Source organism: Ranitomeya variabilis, chromosome 6 (genome assembly GCF_051348905.1).
Source record: "Ranitomeya variabilis isolate aRanVar5 chromosome 6, aRanVar5.hap1, whole genome shotgun sequence".
Lineage (NCBI taxonomy): Eukaryota > Metazoa > Chordata > Amphibia > Anura > Dendrobatidae > Ranitomeya > Ranitomeya variabilis.
The window spans coordinates 495,625,622-495,642,019 of NC_135237.1; the positions used below are offsets into that span (position 1 = coordinate 495,625,622).

The window sequence follows — 16,398 nt, forward strand, 5'->3', positions numbered from 1 at the left end:
CACTGCAAAACAAACAACGCCTATAGGGGCAGCCCAGCCTTTGCATGGGCCCTTCGGAGCCCGCCTCCACATGGTCAGAGTTCTCGCCACCACGCGAGCCTGAGGAAGGCTGGCCAGGCGATGGGCCAAGCAGCGTCTACTGGCCACACCACCCTGGATACGCCCGATCTCGTCCGATCTCGGAAGCAAAGCAGGGCTGGGCTTGGACAGTACTTGGATGGGAGACCTCCTGGGAACACCAGGTGCTGTAGACAGTTTTGATGACATCTTGCTCGGCTAGTATAGAGCGGCTCCTTGCCAGACACCGACCTTAAGCAACCTAGAGGCTGGAAGCCCCAAGCCCCACAAGTCCGTGAAGAGAAAGGAAAGCACAAAAGGGCCTCTTGCTGAGCACTGGACTGGACTGGACTGGACTGGACAGGACAGGGCAGCCAGAGTGCAAAGTAGAAAAGCAGCAAGTGAGAGGCTTGTCTCTGCCTACGGCCACACCACCCTGAACACGCCCGATCTCGTCTGATCTCGGAAGCTAAGCAGGGTCGGTCCTGGTTAGTACTTGGATGGGAGACCGCCTGGGAATACCAGGTGCTGTAGGCTTTTGCTTTTTCCTTCCTTCCACCAGCAGGGGTCACTCTCCTCTATGCCTTTTTTCCATTCCCTTTCACAAGGGCACACATGCTTCTTTCTTCTTGTCATTTGCTTTCACTCTTGCGCTATTCCATCCTTGCAAAATGCCAGCATCCTTCTCATCACCGTGGGCCTCCAGCATTGTTGCTTATTTACTTTTAATACTAGGCTTCTTTTCAACAGGACCAGCGCCTCCTGCGGGCTTGGAAGCAACCGCCGGCAACCTGGTGGCCAGTTTACAGGCCGAAGCAAGCAGAACACCTTTGCAGGCAACACGACTCCCCTGAAGAGCAGCTCACAGTCACTCGCAACCATCTCACCCTCTTCCTTCATTCGCTCCTGGACGTCTCGATCCACCTCAAGTTGCTGCTCCAGCTTGCTCTTTCTGTCACGTCCCCCCCCCCCCAGATGAATGGTTAAAGGTACCGTCACATTAAGCGACGCTGCAGCGATATCGACAACGATGCCGATCGCTGCAGCGTCGCTGTGTGGTCGCTGGAGAGCTGTCACACAGACAGCTCTCCAGTGACCAACGATGCCGAAGTCCCCGGGTAACCAGGGTAAACATCGGGTTACTAAGCGCAGGGCCGCGCTTAGTAACCCGATGTTTACCCTGGTTACCAGTGTAAATGTAAAAAAAAAAAACAGTACATACTTACATTCCAGTGTCTGCCGCGTCCCCCGGCGTCCGCTTCCCTGCACTGAGTAATCGCCGGCCCTAAAGCACAGCGGTGACGTCACCGCTGTGCTTTGCTTTCCGGCCGGCACTGACACAGTCAGTGCAGAAAGCTATGAGCAGCAGCGCGGACGCCGGGGGACGTGACAGACATCAGAGGGTGAGTATGTAGTGTTTTTTTTTTACTTTTACAATGGTAACCAGGGTAAATATCGTGTTACTAAGCGCGGCCCTGCGCTTAGTAACTCGATATTTGCCCTGGTTACCATTGTAAAACATTGCTGGCATCGTTGCTTTTGCTGTCAAACACGACGATACACGCCGATCTGACGACCAAATAAAGTTCTGGACTTTCAGCAACGACCAGCGATATCACAGCAGGATCCAGATCGCTGCTGCGTGTCAAACACAACGATATCGCTATCCAGGACGCTGCAACGTCACAGATCGCTATCGTTATCGTTGTTAAGTCGCTTAATGTGACGGTACCTTTAGCCTGCAGGAGACCCTGCGTCGAGCCATTTTTAAAGACACCTGATGCTCAGGCCCTGCTGCGGCAGGTGTTTCACTGCAAAACAAACAACGCCTATAGGGGCAGCCCAGCCTTTGCATGGGCCCTTCGGAGCCCGCCTCCACATGGTCAGAGTTCTCGCCACCACGCGAGCCTGAGGAAGGCTGGCCAGGCGATGGGCCAAGCCGCGTCTACTGGCCACACCACCCTGGATACGCCCGATCTCGTCCGATCTCGGAAGCAAAGCAGGGCTGGGCTTGGACAGTACTTGGATGGGAGACCTCCTGGGAACACCAGGTGCTGTAGACAGTTTTGATGACATCTTGCTCGGCTAGTATAGAGCGGCTCCTTGCCAGACACCGACCTTAAGTAACCTAGAGGCTGGAAGCCCCAAGCCCCACAAGTCCGTGAAGAGAAAGGAAAGCACAAAAGGGCCTCTTGCTGAGCACTGGACTGGACAGGACAGGGCAGCCAGAGTGCAAAGTAGAAAAGCAGCAAGTGAGAGGCTTGTCTCTGCCTACGGCCACACCACCCTGAACACGCCCGATCTCGTCTGATCTCGGAAGCTAAGCAGGGTCAGGCCTGGTTAGTACTTGGATGGGAGACCGCCTGGGAATACCAGGTGCTGTAGGCTTTTGCTTTTTCCTTCCTTCCACCAGCAGGGGTCACTCTCCTCTATGCCTTTTTTCCATTCCCTTTCACAAGGGCACACATGCTTCTTTCTTCTTGTCATTTGCTTTCACTCTTGCGCTATTCCATCCTTGCAAAATGCCAGCATCCTTCTCATCACCGTGGGCCTCCAGCATTGTTGCTTATTTACTTTTAATACTAGGCTTCTTTTCAACAGGACCAGCGCCTCCTGCGGGCTTGGAAGCAACCGCCGGCAACCTGGTGGCCAGTTTACAGGCCGAAGCAAGCAGAACACCTTTGCAGGCAACACGACTCCCCTGAAGAGCAGCTCACAGTCACTCGCAACCATCTCACCCTCTTCCTTCATTCGCTCCTGGACGTCTCGATCCACCTCAAGTTGCTGCTCCAGCTTGCTCTTTCTGTCACGTCCCCCCCCCCCAGATGAATGGTTAAAGGTACCGTCACATTAAGCGACGCTGCAGCGATATCGACAACGATGCCGATCGCTGCAGCGTCGCTGTGTGGTCGCTGGAGAGCTGTCACACAGACAGCTCTCCAGTGACCAACGATGCCGAAGTCCCCGGGTAACCAGGGTAAACATCGGGTTACTAAGCGCAGGGCCGCGCTTAGTAACCCGATGTTTACCCTGGTTACCAGTGTAAATGTAAAAAAAAAAAAACAGTACATACTTACATTCCAGTGTCTGCCGCGTCCCCCGGCGTCCGCTTCCCTGCACTGTGTAAGCGCCGGCCCTAAAGCACAGCGGTGACGTCACCGCTGTGCTTTGCTTTCCGGCCGGCACTGACACAGTCAGTGCAGAAAGCTATGAGCAGCAGCGCGGACGCCGGGGGACGTGACAGACATCAGAGGGTGAGTATGTAGTGTTTTTTTTTTACTTTTACAATGGTAACCAGGGTAAATATCGGGTTACTAAGCGCGGCCCTGCGCTTAGTAACTCGATATTTGCCCTGGTTACCATTGTAAAACATTGCTGGCATCGTTGCTTTTGCTGTCAAACACGACGATACACGCCGATCTGACGACCAAATAAAGTTCTGGACTTTCAGCAACGACCAGCGATATCACAGCAGGATCCAGATCGCTGCTGCGTGTCAAACACAACGATATCGCTATCCAGGACGCTGCAACGTCACAGATCGCTATCGTTATCGTTGTTAAGTCGCTTAATGTGACGGTACCTTTAGCCTGCAGGAGACCCTGCGTCGCGCCATTTTTAAAGACACCTGATGCTCAGGCCCTGCTGCGGCAGGTGTTTCACTGCAAAACAAACAACGCCTATAGGGGCAGCCCAGCCTTTGCATGGGCCCTTCGGAGCCCGCCTCCACATGGTCAGAGTTCTCGCCACCACGCGAGCCTGAGGAAGGCTGGCCAGGCGATGGGCCAAGCAGCGTCTACTGGCCACACCACCCTGGATACGCCCGATCTCGTCCGATCTCGGAAGCAAAGCAGGGCTGGGCTTGGACAGTACTTGGATGGGAGACCTCCTGGGAACACCAGGTGCTGTAGACAGTTTTGATGACATCTTGCTCGGCTAGTATAGAGCGGCTCCTTGCCAGACACCGACCTTAAGCAACCTAGAGGCTGGAAGCCCCAAGCCCCACAAGTCCGTGAAGAGAAAGGAAAGCACAAAAGGGCCTCTTGCTGAGCACTGGACTGGACAGGACAGGGCAGCCAGAGTGCAAAGTAGAAAAGCAGCAAGTGAGAGGCTTGTCTCTGCCTACGGCCACACCACCCTGAACACGCCCGATCTCGTCTGATCTCGGAAGCTAAGCAGGGTCGGGCCTGGTTAGTACTTGGATGGGAGACCGCCTGGGAATACCAGGTGCTGTAGGCTTTTGCTTTTTCCTTCCTTCCACCAGCAGGGGTCACTCTCCTCTATGCCTTTTTTCCATTCCCTTTCACAAGGGCACACATGCTTCTTTCTTCTTGTCATTTGCTTTCACTCTTGCGCTATTCCATCCTTGCAAAATGCCAGCATCCTTCTCATCACCGTGGGCCTCCAGCATTGTTGCTTATTTACTTTTAATACTAGGCTTCTTTTCAACAGGACCAGCGCCTCCTGCGGGCTTGGAAGCAACCGCCGGCAACCTGGTGGCCAGTTTACAGGCCGAAGCAAGCAGAACACCTTTGCAGGCAACACGACTCCCCTGAAGAGCAGCTCACAGTCACTCGCAACCATCTCACCCTCTTCCTTCATTCGCTCCTGGACGTCTCGATCCACCTCAAGTTGCTGCTCCAGCTTGCTCTTTCTGTCACGTCCCCCCCCCCCAGATGAATGGTTAAAGGTACCGTCACATTAAGCGACGCTGCAGCGATATCGACAACGATGCCGATCGCTGCAGCGTCGCTGTGTGGTCGCTGGAGAGCTGTCACACAGACAGCTCTCCAGTGACCAACGATGCCGAAGTCCCCGGGTAACCAGGGTAAACATCGGGTTACTAAGCGCAGGGCCGCGCTTAGTAACCCGATGTTTACCCTGGTTACCAGTGTAAATGTAAAAAAAAAAAAACAGTACATACTTACATTCCAGTGTCTGCCGCGTCCCCCGGCGTCCGCTTCCCTGCACTGTGTAAGCGCCGGCCCTAAAGCACAGCGGTGACGTCACCGCTGTGCTTTGCTTTCCGGCCGGCACTGACACAGTCAGTGCAGAAAGCTATGAGCAGCAGCGCGGACGCCGGGGGACGTGACAGACATCAGAGGGTGAGTATGTAGTGTTTTTTTTTTACTTTTACAATGGTAACCAGGGTAAATATCGTGTTACTAAGCGCGGCCCTGCGCTTAGTAACTCGATATTTGCCCTGGTTACCATTGTAAAACATTGCTGGCATCGTTGCTTTTGCTGTCAAACACGACGATACACGCCGATCTGACGACCAAATAAAGTTCTGGACTTTCAGCAACGACCAGCGATATCACAGCAGGATCCAGATCGCTGCTGCGTGTCAAACACAACGATATCGCTATCCAGGACGCTGCAACGTCACAGATCGCTATCGTTATCGTTGTTAAGTCGCTTAATGTGACGGTACCTTTAGCCTGCAGGAGACCCTGCGTCGAGCCATTTTTAAAGACACCTGATGCTCAGGCCCTGCTGCGGCAGGTGTTTCACTGCAAAACAAACAACGCCTATAGGGGCAGCCCAGCCTTTGCATGGGCCCTTCGGAGCCCGCCTCCACATGGTCAGAGTTCTCGCCACCACGCGAGCCTGAGGAAGGCTGGCCAGGCGATGGGCCAAGCAGCGTCTACTGGCCACACCACCCTGGATACGCCCGATCTCGTCCGATCTCGGAAGCAAAGCAGGGCTGGGCTTGGACAGTACTTGGATGGGAGACCTCCTGGGAACACCAGGTGCTGTAGACAGTTTTGATGACATCTTGCTCGGCTAGTATAGAGCGGCTCCTTGCCAGACACCGACCTTAAGCAACCTAGAGGCTGGAAGCCCCAAGCCCCACAAGTCCGTGAAGAGAAAGGAAAGCACAAAAGGGCCTCTTGCTGAGCACTGGACTGGACTGGACTGGACTGGACAGGACAGGGCAGCCAGAGTGCAAAGTAGAAAAGCAGCAAGTGAGAGGCTTGTCTCTGCCTACGGCCACACCACCCTGAACACGCCCGATCTCGTCTGATCTCGGAAGCTAAGCAGGGTCGGGCCTGGTTAGTACTTGGATGGGAGACCGCCTGGGAATACCAGGTGCTGTAGGCTTTTGCTTTTTCCTTCCTTCCACCAGCAGGGGTCACTCTCCTCTATGCCTTTTTTCCATTCCCTTTCACAAGGGCACACATGCTTCTTTCTTCTTGTCATTTGCTTTCACTCTTGCGCTATTCCATCCTTGCAAACTGCCAGCATCCTTCTCATCACCGTGGGCCTCCAGCATTGTTGCTTATTTACTTTTAATACTAGGCTTCTTTTCAACAGGACCAGCGCCTCCTGCGGGCTTGGAAGCAACCGCCGGCAACCTGGTGGCCAGTTTACAGGCCGAAGCAAGCAGAACACCTTTGCAGGCAACACGACTCCCCTGAAGAGCAGCTCACAGTCACTCGCAACCATCTCACCCTCTTCCTTCATTCGCTCCTGGACGTCTCGATCCACCTCAAGTTGCTGCTCCAGCTTGCTCTTTCTGTCACGTCCCCCCCCCCCCAGATGAATGGTTAAAGGTACCGTCACATTAAGCGACGCTGCAGCGATATCGACAACGATGCCGATCGCTGCAGCGTCGCTGTGTGGTCGCTGGAGAGCTGTCACACAGACAGCTCTCCAGTGACCAACGATGCCGAAGTCCCCGGGTAACCAGGGTAAACATCGGGTTACTAAGCGCAGGGCCGCGCTTAGTAACCCGATGTTTACCCTGGTTACCAGTGTAAATGTAAAAAAAAAAAACAGTACATACTTACATTCCAGTGTCTGCCGCGTCCCCCGGCGTCCGCTTCCCTGCACTGAGTAATCGCCGGCCCTAAAGCACAGCGGTGACGTCACCGCTGTGCTTTGCTTTCCGGCCGGCACTGACACAGTCAGTGCAGAAAGCTATGAGCAGCAGCGCGGACGCCGGGGGACGTGACAGACATCAGAGGGTGAGTATGTAGTGTTTTTTTTTTACTTTTACAATGGTAACCAGGGTAAATATCGTGTTACTAAGCGCGGCCCTGCGCTTAGTAACTCGATATTTGCCCTGGTTACCATTGTAAAACATTGCTGGCATCGTTGCTTTTGCTGTCAAACACGACGATACACGCCGATCTGACGACCAAATAAAGTTCTGGACTTTCAGCAACGACCAGCGATATCACAGCAGGATCCAGATCGCTGCTGCGTGTCAAACACAACGATATCGCTATCCAGGACGCTGCAACGTCACAGATCGCTATCGTTATCGTTGTTAAGTCGCTTAATGTGACGGTACCTTTAGCCTGCAGGAGACCCTGCGTCGAGCCATTTTTAAAGACACCTGATGCTCAGGCCCTGCTGCGGCAGGTGTTTCACTGCAAAACAAACAACGCCTATAGGGGCAGCCCAGCCTTTGCATGGGCCCTTCGGAGCCCGCCTCCACATGGTCAGAGTTCTCGCCACCACGCGAGCCTGAGGAAGGCTGGCCAGGCGATGGGCCAAGCCGCGTCTACTGGCCACACCACCCTGGATACGCCCGATCTCGTCCGATCTCGGAAGCAAAGCAGGGCTGGGCTTGGACAGTACTTGGATGGGAGACCTCCTGGGAACACCAGGTGCTGTAGACAGTTTTGATGACATCTTGCTCGGCTAGTATAGAGCGGCTCCTTGCCAGACACCGACCTTAAGTAACCTAGAGGCTGGAAGCCCCAAGCCCCACAAGTCCGTGAAGAGAAAGGAAAGCACAAAAGGGCCTCTTGCTGAGCACTGGACTGGACAGGACAGGGCAGCCAGAGTGCAAAGTAGAAAAGCAGCAAGTGAGAGGCTTGTCTCTGCCTACGGCCACACCACCCTGAACACGCCCGATCTCGTCTGATCTCGGAAGCTAAGCAGGGTCAGGCCTGGTTAGTACTTGAATGGGAGACCGCCTGGGAATACCAGGTGCTGTAGGCTTTTGCTTTTTCCTTCCTTCCACCAGCAGGGGTCACTCTCCTCTATGCCTTTTTTCCATTCCCTTTCACAAGGGCACACATGCTTCTTTCTTCTTGTCATTTGCTTTCACTCTTGCGCTATTCCATCCTTGCAAAATGCCAGCATCCTTCTCATCACCGTGGGCCTCCAGCATTGTTGCTTATTTACTTTTAATACTAGGCTTCTTTTCAACAGGACCAGCGCCTCCTGCGGGCTTGGAAGCAACCGCCGGCAACCTGGTGGCCAGTTTACAGGCCGAAGCAAGCAGAACACCTTTGCAGGCAACACGACTCCCCTGAAGAGCAGCTCACAGTCACTCGCAACCATCTCACCCTCTTCCTTCATTCGCTCCTGGACGTCTCGATCCACCTCAAGTTGCTGCTCCAGCTTGCTCTTTCTGTCACGTCCCCCCCCCCCAGATGAATGGTTAAAGGTACCGTCACATTAAGCGACGCTGCAGCGATATCGACAACGATGCCGATCGCTGCAGCGTCGCTGTGTGGTCGCTGGAGAGCTGTCACACAGACAGCTCTCCAGTGACCAACGATGCCGAAGTCCCCGGGTAACCAGGGTAAACATCGGGTTACTAAGCGCAGGGCCGCGCTTAGTAACCCGATGTTTACCCTGGTTACCAGTGTAAATGTAAAAAAAAAAAACAGTACATACTTACATTCCAGTGTCTGCCGCGTCCCCCGGCGTCCGCTTCCCTGCACTGAGTAATCGCCGGCCCTAAAGCACAGCGGTGACGTCACCGCTGTGCTTTGCTTTCCGGCCGGCACTGACACAGTCAGTGCAGAAAGCTATGAGCAGCAGCGCGGACGCCGGGGGACGTGACAGACATCAGAGGGTGAGTATGTAGTGTTTTTTTTTTACTTTTACAATGGTAACCAGGGTAAATATCGTGTTACTAAGCGCGGCCCTGCGCTTAGTAACTCGATATTTGCCCTGGTTACCATTGTAAAACATTGCTGGCATCGTTGCTTTTGCTGTCAAACACGACGATACACGCCGATCTGACGACCAAATAAAGTTCTGGACTTTCAGCAACGACCAGCGATATCACAGCAGGATCCAGATCGCTGCTGCGTGTCAAACACAACGATATCGCTATCCAGGACGCTGCAACGTCACAGATCGCTATCGTTATCGTTGTTAAGTCGCTTAATGTGACGGTACCTTTAGCCTGCAGGAGACCCTGCGTCGAGCCATTTTTAAAGACACCTGATGCTCAGGCCCTGCTGCGGCAGGTGTTTCACTGCAAAACAAACAACGCCTATAGGGGCAGCCCAGCCTTTGCATGGGCCCTTCGGAGCCCGCCTCCACATGGTCAGAGTTCTCGCCACCACGCGAGCCTGAGGAAGGCTGGCCAGGCGATGGGCCAAGCCGCGTCTACCGGCCACACCACCCTGGATACGCCCGATCTCGGAAGCAAAGCAGGGCTGGGCTTGGACAGTACTTGGATGGGAGACCTCCTGGGTACACCAGGTGCTGTAGACAGTTTTGATGACATCTTGCTCGGCTAGTATAGAGCGGCTCCTTGCCAGACACCGACCTTAAGTAACCTAGAGGCTGGAAGCCCCAAGCCCCACAAGTCCGTGAAGAGAAAGGAAAGCACAAAAGGGCCTCTTGCTGAGCACTGGACTGGACAGGACAGGGCAGCCAGAGTGCAAAGTAGAAAAGCAGCAAGTGAGAGGCTTGTCCCTGCCTACGGCCACACCACCCTGAACACGTCTGATCTCGGAAGCTAAGCAGGGTCGGGCCTGGTTAGTACTTGGATGGGAGACCGCCTGGGAATACCAGGTGCTGTAGGCTTTTGCTTTTTCCTTCCTTCCACCAGCAGGGGTCACTCTCCTCTATGCCTTTTTTCCATTCCCTTTCACAAGGGCACACATGCTTCTTTCTTCTTGTCATTTGCTTTCACTCTTGCGCTATTCCATCCTTGCAAACTGCCAGCATCCTTCTCATCACCGTGGGCCTCCAGCATTGTTGCTTATTTACTTTTAATACTAGGCTTCTTTTCAACAGGACCAGCGCCTCCTGCGGGCTTGGAAGCAACCGCCGGCAACCTGGTGGCCAGTTTACAGGCCGAAGCAAGCAGAACACCTTTGCAGGCAACACGACTCCCCTGAAGAGCAGCTCACAGTCACTCGCAACCATCTCACCCTCTTCCTTCATTCGCTCCTGGACGTCTCGATCCACCTCAAGTTGCTGCTCCAGCTTGCTCTTTCTGTCACGTCCCCCCCCCCAGATGAATGGTTAAAGGTACCGTCACATTAAGCGACGCTGCAGCGATATCGACAACGATGCCGATCGCTGCAGCGTCGCTGTGTGGTCGCTGGAGAGCTGTCACACAGACAGCTCTCCAGTGACCAACGATGCCGAAGTCCCCGGGTAACCAGGGTAAACATCGGGTTACTAAGCGCAGGGCCGCGCTTAGTAACCCGATGTTTACCCTGGTTACCAGTGTAAATGTAAAAAAAAAAAAACAGTACATACTTACATTCCAGTGTCTGCCGCGTCCCCCGGCGTCCGCTTCCCTGCACTGAGTAATCGCCGGCCCTAAAGCACAGCGGTGACGTCACCGCTGTGCTTTGCTTTCCGGCCGGCACTGACACAGTCAGTGCAGAAAGCTATGAGCAGCAGCGCGGACGCCGGGGGACGTGACAGACATCAGAGGGTGAGTATGTAGTGTTTTTTTTTTACTTTTACAATGGTAACCAGGGTAAATATCGTGTTACTAAGCGCGGCCCTGCGCTTAGTAACTCGATATTTGCCCTGGTTACCATTGTAAAACATTGCTGGCATCGTTGCTTTTGCTGTCAAACACGACGATACACGCCGATCTGACGACCAAATAAAGTTCTGGACTTTCAGCAACGACCAGCGATATCACAGCAGGATCCAGATCGCTGCTGCGTGTCAAACACAACGATATCGCTATCCAGGACGCTGCAACGTCACAGATCGCTATCGTTATCGTTGTTAAGTCGCTTAATGTGACGGTACCTTTAGCCTGCAGGAGACCCTGCGTCGAGCCATTTTTAAAGACACCTGATGCTCAGGCCCTGCTGCGGCAGGTGTTTCACTGCAAAACAAACAACGCCTATAGGGGCAGCCCAGCCTTTGCATGGGCCCTTCGGAGCCCGCCTCCACATGGTCAGAGTTCTCGCCACCACGCGAGCCTGAGGAAGGCTGGCCAGGCGATGGGCCAAGCCGCGTCTACCGGCCACACCACCCTGGATACGCCCGATCTCGGAAGCAAAGCAGGGCTGGGCTTGGACAGTACTTGGATGGGAGACCTCCTGGGAACACCAGGTGCTGTAGACAGTTTTGATGACATCTTGCTCGGCTAGTATAGAGCGGCTCCTTGCCAGACACCGACCTTAAGTAACCTAGAGGCTGGAAGCCCCAAGCCCCACAAGTCCGTGAAGAGAAAGGAAAGCACAAAAGGGCCTCTTGCTGAGCACTGGACTGGACAGGACAGGGCAGCCAGAGTGCAAAGTAGAAAAGCAGCAAGTGAGAGGCTTGTCTCTGCCTACGGCCACACCACCCTGAACACGCCCGATCTCGTCTGATCTCGGAAGCTAAGCAGGGTCGGGCCTGGTTAGTACTTGGATGGGAGACCGCCTGGGAATACCAGGTGCTGTAGGCTTTTGCTTTTTCCTTCCTTCCACCAGCAGGGGTCACTCTCCTCTATGCCTTTTTTCCATTCCCTTTCACAAGGGCACACATGCTTCTTTCTTCTTGTCATTTGCTTTCACTCTTGCGCTATTCCATCCTTGCAAACTGCCAGCATCCTTCTCATCACCGTGGGCCTCCAGCATTGTTGCTTATTTACTTTTAATACTAGGCTTCTTTTCAACAGGACCAGCGCCTCCTGCGGGCTTGGAAGCAACCGCCGGCAACCTGGTGGCCAGTTTACAGGCCGAAGCAAGCAGAACACCTTTGCAGGCAACACGACTCCCCTGAAGAGCAGCTCACAGTCACTCGCAACCATCTCACCCTCTTCCTTCATTCGCTCCTGGACGTCTCGATCCACCTCAAGTTGCTGCTCCAGCTTGCTCTTTCTGTCACGTCCCCCCCCCCCAGATGAATGGTTAAAGGTACCGTCACATTAAGCGACGCTGCAGCGATATCGACAACGATGCCGATCGCTGCAGCGTCGCTGTGTGGTCGCTGGAGAGCTGTCACACAGACAGCTCTCCAGTGACCAATGATGCCGAAGTCCCCGGGTAACCAGGGTAAACATCGAGTTACTAAGCGCAGGGCCGCGCTTAGTAACCCGATGTTTACCCTGGTTACCAGTGTAAATGTAAAAAAAAACAAACAGTACATACTTACATTCCAGTGTCTGCCGCGTCCCCCGGCGTCCGCTTCCCTGCACTGTGTAAGCGCCGGCCCTAAAGCACAGCGGTGACGTCACCGCTGTGCTTTGCTTTCCGGCCGGCACTGACACAGTCAGTGCAGAAAGCTATGAGCAGCAGCGCGGACGCCGGGGGACGTGACAGACATCAGAGGGTGAGTATGTAGTGGGTTTTTTTTACTTTTACAATGGTAACCAGGGTAAATATCGGGTTACTAAGCGCGGCCCTGCGCTTAGTAACTCGATATTTGCCCTGGTTACCATTGTAAAACATTGCTGGCATCGTTGCTTTTGCTGTCAAACACGACGATACACGCCGATCTGACGACCAAATAAAGTTCTGGACTTTCAGCAACGACCAGCGATATCACAGCAGGATCCAGATCGCTGCTGCGTGTCAAACACAACGATATCGCTATCCAGGACGCTGCAACGTCACAGATCGCTATCGTTATCGTTGTTAAGTCGCTTAATGTGACGGTACCTTTAGCCTGCAGGAGACCCTGCGTCGAGCCATTTTTAAAGACACCTGATGCTCAGGCCCTGCTGCGGCAGGTGTTTCACTGCAAAACAAACAACGCCTATAGGGGCAGCCCAGCCTTTGCATGGGCCCTTCGGAGCCCGCCTCCACATGGTCAGAGTTCTCGCCACCACGCGAGCCTGAGGAAGGCTGGCCAGGCGATGGGCCAAGCAGCGTCTACTGGCCACACCACCCTGGATACGTCTGATCTCGGAAGCAAAGCAGGGCTGGGCTTGGACAGTACTTGGATGGGAGACCTCCTGGGAACACCAGGTGCTGTAGACAGTTTTGATGACATCTTGCTCGGCTAGTATAGAGCGGCTCCTTGCCAGACACCGACCTTAAGTAACCTAGAGGCTGGAAGCCCCAAGCCCCACAAGTCCGTGAAGAGAAAGGAAAGCACAAAAGGGCCTCTTGCTGAGCACTGGACTGGACAGGACAGGGCAGCCAGAGTGCAAAGTAGAAAAGCAGCAAGTGAGAGGCTTGTCTCTGCCTACGGCCACTCCACCCTGAACACGCCCGATCTCGTCTGATCTCAGAAGCTAAGCAGGGTCGGGCCTGGTTAGTACTTGGATGGGAGACCGCCTGGGAATACCAGGTGCTGTAGGCTTTTGCTTTTTCCTTCCTTCCACCAGCAGGGGTCACTCTCCTCTATGCCTTTTTTCCATTCCCTTTCACAAGGGCACACATGCTTCTTTCTTCTTGTCATTTGCTTTCACTCTTGCGCTATTCCATCCTTGCAAAATGCCAGCATCCTTCTCATCACCGTGGGCCTCCAGCATTGTTGCTTATTTACTTTTAATACTAGGCTTCTTTTCAACAGGACCAGCGCCTCCTGCGGGCTTGGAAGCAACCGCCGGCAACCTGGTGGCCAGTTTACAGGCCGAAGCAAGCAGAACACCTTTGCAGGCAACACGACTCCCCTGAAGAGCAGCTCACAGTCACTCGCAACCATCTCACCCTCTTCCTTCATTCGCTCCTGGACGTCTCGATCCACCTCAAGTTGCTGCTCCAGCTTGCTCTTTCTGTCACGTCCCCCCCCCCCAGATGAATGGTTAAAGGTACCGTCACATTAAGCGACGCTGCAGCGATATCGACAACGATGCCGATCGCTGCAGCGTCGCTGTGTGGTCGCTGGAGAGCTGTCACACAGACAGCTCTCCAGTGACCAACGATGCCGAAGTCCCCGGGTAACCAGGGTAAACATCGGGTTACTAAGCGCAGGGCCGCGCTTAGTAACCCGATGTTTACCCTGGTTACCAGTGTAAATGTAAAAAAAAAAAAACAGTACATACTTACATTCCAGTGTCTGCCGCGTCCCCCGGCGTCCGCTTCCCTGCACTGTGTAAGCGCCGGCCCTAAAGCACAGCGGTGACGTCACCGCTGTGCTTTGCTTTCCGGCCGGCACTGACACAGTCAGTGCAGAAAGCTATGAGCAGCAGCGCGGACGCCGGGGGACGTGACAGACATCAGAGGGTGAGTATGTAGTGTTTTTTTTTTACTTTTACAATGGTAACCAGGGTAAATATCGTGTTACTAAGCGCGGCCCTGCGCTTAGTAACTCGATATTTGCCCTGGTTACCATTGTAAAACATTGCTGGCATCGTTGCTTTTGCTGTCAAACACGACGATACACGCCGATCTGACGACCAAATAAAGTTCTGGACTTTCAGCAACGACCAGCGATATCACAGCAGGATCCAGATCGCTGCTGCGTGTCAAACACAACGATATCGCTATCCAGGACGCTGCAACGTCACAGATCGCTATCGTTATCGTTGTTAAGTCGCTTAATGTGACGGTACCTTTAGCCTGCAGGAGACCCTGCGTCGAGCCATTTTTAAAGACACCTGATGCTCAGGCCCTGCTGCGGCAGGTGTTTCACTGCAAAACAAACAACGCCTATAGGGGCAGCCCAGCCTTTGCATGGGCCCTTCGGAGCCCGCCTCCACATGGTCAGAGTTCTCGCCACCACGCGAGCCTGAGGAAGGCTGGCCAGGCGATGGGCCAAGCAGCGTCTACTGGCCACACCACCCTGGATACGCCCGATCTCGTCCGATCTCGGAAGCAAAGCAGGGCTGGGCTTGGACAGTACTTGGATGGGAGACCTCCTGGGAACACCAGGTGCTGTAGACAGTTTTGATGACATCTTGCTCGGCTAGTATAGAGCGGCTCCTTGCCAGACACCGACCTTAAGCAACCTAGAGGCTGGAAGCCCCAAGCCCCACAAGTCCGTGAAGAGAAAGGAAAGCACAAAAAAGCCTCTTGCTGAGCACTGGACTGGACAGGACAGGGCAGCCAGAGTGCAAAGTAGAAAAGCAGCAAGTGAGAGGCTTGTCTCTGCCTACAGCCACACCACCCTGAACACGCCCGATCTCGTCTGATCTCGGAAGCTAAGCAGGGTCGGGCCTGGTTAGTACTTGGATGGGAGACCGCCTGGGAATACCAGGTGCTGTAGGCTTTTGCTTTTTCCTTCCTTCCACCAGCAGGGGTCACTCTCCTCTATGCCTTTTTTCCATTCCCTTTCACAAGGGCACACATGCTTCTTTCTTCTTGTCATTTGCTTTCACTCTTGCGCTATTCCATCCTTGCAAAATGCCAGCATCCTTCTCATCACCGTGGGCCTCCAGCATTGTTGCTTATTTACTTTTAATACTAGGCTTCTTTTCAACAGGACCAGCGCCTCCTGCGGGCTTGGAAGCAACCGCCGGCAACCTGGTGGCCAGTTTACAGGCCGAAGCAAGCAGAACACCTTTGCAGGCAACACGACTCCCCTGAAGAGCAGCTCACAGTCACTCGCAACCATCTCACCCTCTTCCTTCATTCGCTCCTGGACGTCTCGATCCACCTCAAGTTGCTGCTCCAGCTTGCTCTTTCTGTCACGTCCCCCCCCCCAGATGAATGGTTAAAGGTACCGTCACATTAAGCGACGCTGCAGCGATATCGACAACGATGCCGATCGCTGCAGCGTCGCTGTGTGGTCGCTGGAGAGCTGTCACACAGACAGCTCTCCAGTGACCAACGATGCCGAAGTCCCCGGGTAACCAGGGTAAACATCGGGTTACTAAGCGCAGGGCCGCGCTTAGTAACCCGATGTTTACCCTGGTTACCAGTGTAAATGTAAAAAAAAAAAAACAGTACATACTTACATTCCAGTGTCTGCCGCGTCCCCCGGCGTCCGCTTCCCTGCACTGTGTAAGCGCCGGCCCTAAAGCACAGCGGTGACGTCACCGCTGTGCTTTGCTTTCCGGCCGGCACTGACACAGTCAGTGCAGAAAGCTATGAGCAGCAGCGCGGACGCCGGGGGACGTGACAGACATCAGAGGGTGAGTATGTAGTGTTTTTTTTTTACTTTTACAATGGTAACCAGGGTAAATATCGTGTTACTAAGCGCGGCCCTGCGCTTAGTAACTCGATATTTGCCCTGGTTACCATTGTAAAACATTGCTGGCATCGTTGCTTTTGCTGTCAAACACGACGATAC

The 16,398-nt window shown here is 54.0% G+C and overlaps 14 non-coding genes and 4 pseudogenes across 14 annotated transcripts; all 18 read left to right on the forward strand.

The window, feature by feature from the left end:
* The first annotated feature begins 134 nt into the window (after positions 1-134).
* Positions 135-254, forward strand: LOC143783850 (5S ribosomal RNA). Its single transcript, XR_013217515.1, has one exon. It is a non-coding gene; the product is annotated as a 5S ribosomal RNA (ribosomal RNA).
* A 221-nt stretch (positions 255-475) lies between these two features.
* Positions 476-594, forward strand: LOC143783796 (5S ribosomal RNA). The gene has a single exon (XR_013217464.1). It is a non-coding gene; the product is annotated as a 5S ribosomal RNA (ribosomal RNA).
* A 1,406-nt stretch (positions 595-2,000) lies between these two features.
* Positions 2,001-2,120, forward strand: LOC143783851 (5S ribosomal RNA). The gene has a single exon (XR_013217516.1). It is a non-coding gene; the product is annotated as a 5S ribosomal RNA (ribosomal RNA).
* Positions 2,121-2,326: 206 nt separating this feature from the next.
* LOC143783806 (5S ribosomal RNA) lies at positions 2,327-2,445 on the forward strand. The gene has a single exon (XR_013217474.1). It is a non-coding gene; the product is annotated as a 5S ribosomal RNA (ribosomal RNA).
* Positions 2,446-3,851: 1,406 nt separating this feature from the next.
* LOC143783852 (5S ribosomal RNA) lies at positions 3,852-3,971 on the forward strand. Its single transcript, XR_013217517.1, has one exon. It is a non-coding gene; the product is annotated as a 5S ribosomal RNA (ribosomal RNA).
* A 206-nt stretch (positions 3,972-4,177) lies between these two features.
* LOC143783843 (5S ribosomal RNA) lies at positions 4,178-4,296 on the forward strand. The gene has a single exon (XR_013217508.1). It is a non-coding gene; the product is annotated as a 5S ribosomal RNA (ribosomal RNA).
* A 1,406-nt stretch (positions 4,297-5,702) lies between these two features.
* Positions 5,703-5,822, forward strand: LOC143783853 (5S ribosomal RNA). The gene has a single exon (XR_013217518.1). It is a non-coding gene; the product is annotated as a 5S ribosomal RNA (ribosomal RNA).
* A 221-nt stretch (positions 5,823-6,043) lies between these two features.
* On the forward strand, positions 6,044-6,162 carry LOC143783854 (5S ribosomal RNA). Its single transcript, XR_013217519.1, has one exon. It is a non-coding gene; the product is annotated as a 5S ribosomal RNA (ribosomal RNA).
* Positions 6,163-7,568: 1,406 nt separating this feature from the next.
* On the forward strand, positions 7,569-7,688 carry LOC143783855 (5S ribosomal RNA). The gene has a single exon (XR_013217520.1). It is a non-coding gene; the product is annotated as a 5S ribosomal RNA (ribosomal RNA).
* A 206-nt stretch (positions 7,689-7,894) lies between these two features.
* On the forward strand, positions 7,895-8,013 carry LOC143783812 (5S ribosomal RNA). Its single transcript, XR_013217480.1, has one exon. It is a non-coding gene; the product is annotated as a 5S ribosomal RNA (ribosomal RNA).
* A 1,405-nt stretch (positions 8,014-9,418) lies between these two features.
* On the forward strand, positions 9,419-9,528 carry LOC143784068 (5S ribosomal RNA; annotated as a pseudogene).
* Positions 9,529-9,734: 206 nt separating this feature from the next.
* LOC143784051 (5S ribosomal RNA) lies at positions 9,735-9,843 on the forward strand (annotated as a pseudogene).
* A 1,405-nt stretch (positions 9,844-11,248) lies between these two features.
* On the forward strand, positions 11,249-11,358 carry LOC143784060 (5S ribosomal RNA; annotated as a pseudogene).
* Positions 11,359-11,564: 206 nt separating this feature from the next.
* On the forward strand, positions 11,565-11,683 carry LOC143783865 (5S ribosomal RNA). Its single transcript, XR_013217530.1, has one exon. It is a non-coding gene; the product is annotated as a 5S ribosomal RNA (ribosomal RNA).
* Positions 11,684-13,089: 1,406 nt separating this feature from the next.
* LOC143784072 (5S ribosomal RNA) lies at positions 13,090-13,199 on the forward strand (annotated as a pseudogene).
* A 206-nt stretch (positions 13,200-13,405) lies between these two features.
* LOC143783815 (5S ribosomal RNA) lies at positions 13,406-13,524 on the forward strand. Its single transcript, XR_013217483.1, has one exon. It is a non-coding gene; the product is annotated as a 5S ribosomal RNA (ribosomal RNA).
* A 1,406-nt stretch (positions 13,525-14,930) lies between these two features.
* Positions 14,931-15,050, forward strand: LOC143783856 (5S ribosomal RNA). The gene has a single exon (XR_013217521.1). It is a non-coding gene; the product is annotated as a 5S ribosomal RNA (ribosomal RNA).
* Positions 15,051-15,256: 206 nt separating this feature from the next.
* LOC143783783 (5S ribosomal RNA) lies at positions 15,257-15,375 on the forward strand. The gene has a single exon (XR_013217452.1). It is a non-coding gene; the product is annotated as a 5S ribosomal RNA (ribosomal RNA).
* The last annotated feature ends 1,023 nt before the right edge of the window (positions 15,376-16,398 follow it).